Source organism: Micrasema longulum, unplaced genomic scaffold (genome assembly GCF_059751315.1).
Source record: "Micrasema longulum isolate JH-2025_06_02 unplaced genomic scaffold, ASM5975131v1 h1tg003437l, whole genome shotgun sequence".
Classification (NCBI taxonomy): Eukaryota; Metazoa; Arthropoda; class Insecta; order Trichoptera; family Brachycentridae; genus Micrasema; species Micrasema longulum.
In genome coordinates, this window is record NW_028280499.1 from 24,340 (window position 1) to 33,056 (window position 8,717).

The window sequence follows — 8,717 nt, forward strand, 5'->3', positions numbered from 1 at the left end:
TAAGTCTCCTTGGCGGTGCCCACATACACGGAAAATTTACTTACTTTAAGCTTTCTAAAATCTGGTAGCCTTAGCATCTTTGTGCCGAAAGAAAGTAATCCAGAAGTACATAATATGTACTTCGTTGGATTGAGAAGAGAGAGAAGTAAATTCTTCACTGACTGGGATTAAATTGATTGACATGATCAATTCGCCGAAATAATTACAAAACTTTTTAAAAGCCTTGAAATTATTTTTAGAAGCCAGCAGATCTGTATAACAGACAGGACCTATAACAGGACCACGGATAGTAGCGAGAAGCTCCATTCGGTAATCATAGAGAAGGGGAAAGGGACAAGACGACAGTATGTGTTCAGAAGATTGGTTAGGATATCCGCAGCAGCACGAAGGGGAGTCAACAATTTTTAATAAAAAACAAGTAATTTTTTATTAAATTTACCATGACCTGATAAAAACTGCGAAGTCCAGTAATCGGGGATAACCCAAGAAGATTCTAAGCGCTGACGGATTGAAGGAAAAAAAAGAAAGGTAACCCTCCCTAAATGGGAAGATTCCCATCGCGATTGCCAAGCATTAAGAAGAGCATTAAAAGTCATTTCTTTATATTAAATTGAGGCATTCCTTCAGTTCAGGAGTAGACGGACGCCACCAATAACAGAGGAACGCCTTCTTTTTAGGTGGAAATTTGCAGATCGTCGCTGAACCTCCAGATCCAAAGGAAACAAGCCCGTTAGAACCGGGAGTGCATCCATTGAGCATGTCCTATATGCTCTAGAAAGAGCCAGAAGAGGTTGCCTTTGTCCGCTTAAAATAAAAATGGTGTTGCATAATAAATTGGTATGCTTTTGCCAATGTCATGTTAAATTATTTTATAAAAAGACTGGTTCGCAGTAAGCAACCAGCAACCAGGCCCAACCGTCGGGTCTGCAAGCAACAGCAACATAAGTAAGTCTAACAGTTCCGAGAAAGTTCTCTCCTTTCTCGTTAAAAAACTAAAAAGGAGAATCCCTCTACCAAACGGTCAATCCTCCACCCATACACATGCAAAAACAGACCCCAGTCGAGCATAAGGTTGTATATAGATGGATTTCCGCTCGCTAAGATGAGTTGGATGTTTGTAGGAAGAGAAATTAGTGGGGCCAAAGTCTTGAAAAAGGTTGGCATTTGGTCATTTATTGTACATGAAGGTAAGATGATCAGTCTAACGCTTCAGGTACCAGTCTAGGGCCCCGATTACAATGGGAAGTTAACATTTATCTTAAATTTTATGTACAAAGTAAAATTAAGTTTTCTGTATGAAAGGCAGAATATGAATACAATTTTTTTTTCTAAACATGTTCAATTATTGGTTGCCGACGAAGATACTTTAAATGTTCATGCAAATATACTCATTTTCGTACACAAATATCGTTTTTTTTATAGACAGTCGAAGATAACTCTGTAAATCTTCTATTGTAATCGGGACCCCAGGGTCTGTGAAATATTCTAGTGTGAAAACACCCTGTTAAGTAAATATTTCATATCAACCATGTCGGGAATCGAACCCGAGACCTCTTGCACGGTAGGCAAATGCGCTGACTGTTACACCACGAGGCCGACGATTAAGCTCTCAAGGACAAAAAAAAATTTCAAGAGAGTTGGAAACATCAGCGTAATCTAGAATGGGTAGTAGTAATGCTTGTACAAGGGTGCATTTAGTATTGATGGGTAAGAATTTTTGCATCCTTTTAAGTGAGTGTAGACTGAAAAATATTTTGCGGCTTAATTCATTAGTACGAGCTCGCCAGCAGAGATGTTCATTTATTTGTACTCCTAGATTTTTACAGATTTCCTGTATTGAGTATTGGTACCATTGACATTAAGAGGATTAAGTGAAGATACGCCTGGCTTACTAAGCAATCTTGTACGTCTTTATCAGGTCACGCTTTTCTCGCCGTTCCTGCAGTGTTGTGAGACCAAGAGTCTCCAGTCTCCGGCATATGGAAGCCGTTTTAGGCTCGGCGACAACTTCGTAGCTTGTCTTTGGACTCTTTCCAACAAGTTGATATCCTTCACAAAATGGGGATTCCATATCTGAAATTCGAGAGTAGGTCTTATGTAGCATTGTTTTATTTTAAATTTACAGGATAGGAAGTATTGACGATTTAACATAAACACAGGATCTTTTGTAAGAAAAATTATATTTAAAAGTTACATACAATCACATTATGAACTATTATGCATGATAAGCATGATACATGTATTGAAACAGATAAAGCTAATTCAAAATTCACTTTGAATTTGAAATTTAACAAACTACATCTACTTTACACACAATATTGGCTTTCAAAATGAACTAACCTAGATAATTTATTTTTAAAATACTTAATATCCCCGTGGCCTAAAAATAAACCATGTTTTCAACTGCAACGTTTTAAAAAATATGTCACATATGATAGGGTTTGATTCCTGACATGGTTGATATGATATATTTATTTAAAAAGGGTGTTTTCACACATAGAATATTTCACAGTCCCTGGGCTGGTACCTGAAGCCTAAGACTGATCAATCTTACCTTCATGTAACAAAAATGATCAAGATACGCTGCGATTGGTGTACCAATGCAGTGCCCTATACACCATTAGGTGCAGCAAGGGAATGATGATGAATTATGTAAATCGTAAACATATGTTATACTATACAATGGTAGACAATTTAAAACTACTGCAAAGATGCGGTAGTTTCTAACAAATATATGTATTTGGTATGTAAATGGTACCTTTGCAGCAGTTTCGAACAAATAAATGTATTTAGTTATGTAAATGGTACCTTTGCAGCAGTTTCGAACAAATAAATGTATTTAGTTATGTAAATGGTACCTTTGCAGCAGTTTTGAACAAATGTATGTATTTAGTTATGCAGTGAAAACCACACATTTATTATAAAAATAATATTTGTGTTATTATTGGAGATGAAGCACAGATAACTCTTGAAGAGCATTTTTTTGCAACCCAAATATTTAGATTTTTTAAGGCCATTTTCAACGAGTTTTGTAAATAACTCACTATTAGAAAATGGGAATCAGATTGGGGTAGAGCGGGATTCGAACCTCGGACCTCTGATCCGTGAGTTCGCAACGCTAGCCACGGAACTACAACCCGATCAAAATTTAACGACATAACACCTCAAAGGCACCTTAGAAAAGTGGTTTTATGTAGCGCCAAGTTGGATTTGAATTAGATTCAAGCAAAATCTGTAGAATTTCTTTGTATTAGTTCATTTCGAAAGCCAAAAAACATACCTACAGTAAACGATAGTCAGGCAAGATGGCATATTAAGATTAGCGGAGTTTTTATTCATATTTAGGAGTACATTCCCATAATACACCTAAAATAAATTTTAAATAAGGCATTTTTTTTATTCAAATGGGACAACACTTATGAATAATTAAATGTAACATTTATCAAACATTCATGGCTAAAAGACAAACATTTTTACTATTTAAAATCACCATTTTGTGTCACATTTACTAAAGAACAATAAAACCGAAGCAATATCAATATTACATTAACAAAAAGACATCAAAAAATAAATTAACGGTATTTTGAGTTTGTCCAAATTTTTGCAGGCAGGGCCTAGATTCAACCGCCTAGGCAGTTATCAATATAGATTATTACAACAGAGATGGAAAACATCTAGGAGAAGGAATGGGAAGTCTAGGCAATTACAGGGCTTATGACCTGAACGAGTTCATTAAAATAAGTCTCCACAAATACAAACAAAGGCATAAATTTAACCGGCCAACAGCTGAAATGAACTAAAGGTCACAGGTCACGCGGCCGAGTCACAAGCCGTAAGATGCACTCGGGTGTACTCAGACCGAGTTCGTACCGAGCTGTAGCCGAACCTATTCCGACACATCCCAACCACAAGTGTAGGCCAATTTTTGGCCGAAACGGAATTCGCAGACGAAACTCGTTTTACCTGCCAAAACCGAAACCAAATATTCCTCCTATTCTTACATCTGTTGATTTTTGTGTAGAACAGCTGAAACCTTTATCGATGCGGGTGAGATTCATCCGACTGATATAGTAGGTGAAATAATTCAGCTGTTTCTTCACAGAATTAACAGATATAAGAATCGAAGAAATATGTATGTTCAAACATAGCCAATGAGAGGTCATAAGCCCTGTTAATAGCAAGATTTCCATAATTCCTCTAAAATGTTCTTCATCTCTGTTCTAATGTGTTAATCACAATGTTGATGTTAAAATATAAACAATAAATTAAATTTTTACTCTAGAAGCAACTTATTATATAAATATCACTTAAAAGTCATAAAGCATACATTTTTTTTTTCAAAATAAATCTTTGGGAAGTACAGAAAAAAAATCTTAATCGTGTAAGATGTCAAAAAGTTTGTTTATTAATATTTAAAAATGAAAAATAAACTAAAATTTATAGTATCAGGTTCTCAAAGTTCTGTCTGTTTTTTCCAAATTTTAAAATTAGCACCTAGAGTAAAACAAAATTGCACCATTCGAAAGAATTTTTTTTGCTCTACAAGATATTGTGTTTACTTTTAGGTTACGTATATTATTTTATTTGAAGCCTTCAAAACAGAATGTCAAGTAGATAAAAGTGAGCGAGAGACAAATTCACACATCACGCAGGCCAGTAGCAAAGTAACCTGTACCACTGCCACAGTACACCATTTGCACGCAGTTGCTTTCGAGCCTTTGTTGGGGCTTTGTTCAGCCAATGGTTTTTTTTTCATATTTTCAGCAATTAGATTTTAAATATTTATTGCTTTTGACTTAAGTTAATTAATTATCGACAATGTTTTGAGTGTGTCCAAATGTTTGTAGACAGGCTGGATTTCCCTTGGGAGTTATGACTAACGAATGATTGAAACAATCGCTTATGTGTTTCTTTTTTCTGATTTAAAATTTCTCATTTTTTGCATGTGTATTGACTACACAGCACAGTAACGCGCGGATGTTTTTGGGATAGTAAAGGAAGGGTTAAAAAACGTAAGTTAGGGGTTTTACAAATAGGGGTTAGTCAAATAAAATTTACTAAAATAAAGGAAGAAAAATACGGAAAAAGTGCCCGCAAACATGTTAAAAAAGTTACTTGACTGAAGTCAATGACGATTTTTTATCTTGTTTGAAACACACGGCAGAACTCCAGTCATCTGGTTTGCCAAATGTCCGGATCGTTACAAGGAAACAAAAAATAAAGGAGAAGGTATAATAACAAATAAATACTCCATAGAATTATAAAGTTCAGAAAGCGCGTACATGCATTAAACTGAAGCCGACTAAACTACTCATAAATGAGTAGTTTTACGTTTTGGCCATTGGTTACTCTGTAGACGTCGCCTTAGTACGCAACTGCCGATTTAAATTCAATTACGCCGTGTTGTGTCGTTTTTAAGTGTCGAAATACTGCTGGGATTAAAAGGGAATATGGTGGGATCACACTTCATGTGTAAGTAGCGAATTCACAAATAGTATTATTTAAGAATTTGATTATTTTACTGTCTGTCGGATTTTTAAAGAAAACAAGGTGGACATTTTGAAAGTGTTGCCAGGGTATTCAGCTTTCTTTACGATTATTTAATGTTTTTTTTTTTCGCACTCTTCATTCCCTTTCCGCACCTAATGGAGCATAGGGCACTGCATTGGTACACCAATCGCAGCGTATCTGGATATTTTTTTACTACACAAAGGTAAGATGATCAGTCGTACGCTTCAGGTACCAGTCCGGGGACTATGAAATATTCTGGTGTGAAAACACCCTTTTGAATATTTCATATCAACCATGTCGGGAATCGAACCCAAGACCTCTCGCATGGTAGGCAAACGTGTTGACCATTACACCACGAGGCCGACATTCGCCTAATAAAAGTGCCTGTTTTTTTTTTATGGTCCCGTCGGTAAAATATTTTTTATGGTAAAACATTATGCAATGCAAAATTATTTTTTATTTGTGTTATGATAATATATTGTTTGCGGTCTGGCAACATTACGCGGCCACTTTACGCATGCGCGCAGGCGGGATGTCGTGCAGGGGGGGAGGGGGCATTGGCAGACTTTTTGACACAGTGCGATGTATTCAAACTTGGTTCTATGCGCCTTCTGGTATTTTATAATTCTATGAAATGCTCGTAAATGAGTTTCTTAGTCAAAGCTGGACACATTTAAGTATTCAATGTGATTCTAACTCGTATTATTTCAAAAGAGATATTAGGTCTTAATTTACGATAAATCCAAATATCCGGATAACATCTACATACGAATAATTGGAGTTTTACCATAGGTCTAAAGTCAAATATGGAAAATCACAAAGTTAGTGCTTCAAATACAAGTTATGTTTATTTAAGGCAATATAAATATGTACATCTACGGCGACTTCATTTTCATTACAAATGACTTAGAGCTATTTTACATAGGATGGAATATATTTTTTTAAATCGGGTTATTACAAATTATAGTAAAAGTTTAAAAAGTACTGAGTATTTTTAAGACTATGATTGTTTAAATTTAGAATAAAATTCTAATTTATATTTAAATTTAAACATGAATTTAAAATATGAATTGAAAACATTAAATATGAATTGAAAACATTTAATATGAATTGAAAACATTAAATATGAATTTAAAACATTAAATATGAATTGAAAACATTAAATTTCAAGTTAAACAATAAATTTGAATTATAATTAAAAAGTGACAATTTTAATTTACAAGGTTAAATTTAAATGTTAAAGATTAAATTTAATGTTTTAATTAACGATATTTTGAATATGTCCAAATGATTGCAGGCGAGGCTGAATTCCACACCCCGGGGAGTTATTAAGATTGTCATTTTTGCAACATAGAGGGAAAACATTTTTGAGAAGGGAATATGGAAGTCCAGGCATTTACGAGGCTTGTGACCTGTCGTTAGCTGGTTTAATTAATATAGCGCCATTTTCGTAATATAATACCTCAAGGGCGCTTAAGAAAGTGATTCTATAGTTAAATAAATTTAATTAAAATTTTTAAATTTGTAATTTAAGTAAAACAATTCACTTTGCTATCACATGCCTCGGATTTATTCAAATAATTTAGAGAACAAGTGGGTTTCCAGTTTTTTTCCGAAACATCACTTCACTCTCACAGCCTCGCAGCTCTGCTGGGAGAGCATTCCATGCCATTGGGCCTGCGACCGCTAATGCGAGTTCACCGAATTTAGTGCGCTGTTGGCGTAGAGGTACAATAACTTTTCCTCTCGCCGTAGACGTAGCTGATCTAAGCATAAGACGCCTGTCGGTTGGTTCATCTGGAATGCATAGTTTCCTTAGATACAGAGCAGAGTTGTGGAGTGAATTATAAGTGATCGCATTACACACTGTGTAGCACCTAAATATTCTCCCCATATTTGAACGTACAAATTTTCTAAACTTTTCTGTCTGTTAATCTCTGTGAAGCGATAGAGCTCAAACCTTCATTTGTGTGTAAAAATCTCGGAATTTACTTATATCGACACTTGTAGACTTAAGATGTTTAATTATAAGCCCAATCGTGAAAAATTCATAAGCCAGATAAATGCCTAGTCTACGTCCAGACGGATAAAGACTACAGTTCTCAACCAGAACCCTGAGGCACCAGATTCGATTATTGGTATGATCGTATTTATAAGGTGGTTTAACACTGCTACCACTGTCCTTGGACTGTGCACCTGAAGTGTAAGATTGAACACCTTACCTTCCCGTTACAGATGAAAGAGATACGCCGCATTTACTTTTCCAACGCAGTACCTTTTGCACGATCAGGTGTGGATGAGGGTTTGATAGTGATGATGTCTAGACTTTTTGAATATTCATTTTTCAAAAAACATTCTTCATCTTGGTTGAAATAATTTGTTAATCTTAAAAGACTCCCTCAAGCTTGGATCTAGTTTTTGTAAGATTTGGAAATAACCGAAATATTGTTAATGTGTATCATTAAATCAAATCATTTTTCAAAGTGCTATTTTTTTAAAGATTTGAATTAAATTTAAAGATTTAAATTAAATTTAAAGATTTAAATTATATTGAAATATTTAAATTAAATTTCAAGATTTTAATGAAATTTAAAGGTTTAGATGAAATAAAATAATCAACATTAAATTACTTATATGACAAATAAAAATTAAGATTGAAATATTGTTCGTTTTACAACCTAATTTACAAAATAGTTTCATTGAACCTTTGTTTAAAAATGATATAAATTATCCTTAGCTCGGCTCTTACGGTGCATTTGGCACACAAATACGGTGCCCTATGCACCTTAATTTGCTGATAAGATAGTGGTGATATTTTTTTATAGTTGGATTGTAAATAAAGAAACATTTAAATTACCTATTTACATTTTTTTCACACAATAAAATAAAACACAAAATATATATATGTACAAAAAATTTGCTAACATTTAATAAATAAATAAAAATTATCACATTGTTGATAGCCTATATCGATTGTCCAGTTCATTTTTAAGATAAGTAAAAAAAAATATTTTCATAATTTCAGGGCGCCAAATAAATGAAATTGCGTATTTTATGTATCAATATAAATAATAAATTACTGGCATTAAAGTAAATATTTAAAATATATATATACTAGAAAAAGAAGTAATGTTTAATAAACTATTTATTTCTACGTGTAATATGTGAACACAGTCCGCATGAAAATCGGTTCTGACGCCATTCCT

General features: G+C 34.1%; 1 long non-coding RNA gene across 1 annotated transcript; it reads right to left on the reverse strand.

Moving 5' to 3' along the window:
* Nucleotides 1–2,163: 2,163 nt before the first annotated feature.
* On the reverse strand, nucleotides 2,164–4,240 carry LOC148270759 (uncharacterized). Its single transcript, XR_015825291.1, has 2 exons — nucleotides 2,809–4,240; nucleotides 2,164–2,758 (listed from the first exon to the last, which is right to left on the reverse strand). It is a non-coding gene; the product is annotated as an uncharacterized LOC148270759 (long non-coding RNA).
* Between the last annotated feature and the right edge of the window lie 4,477 nt (nucleotides 4,241–8,717).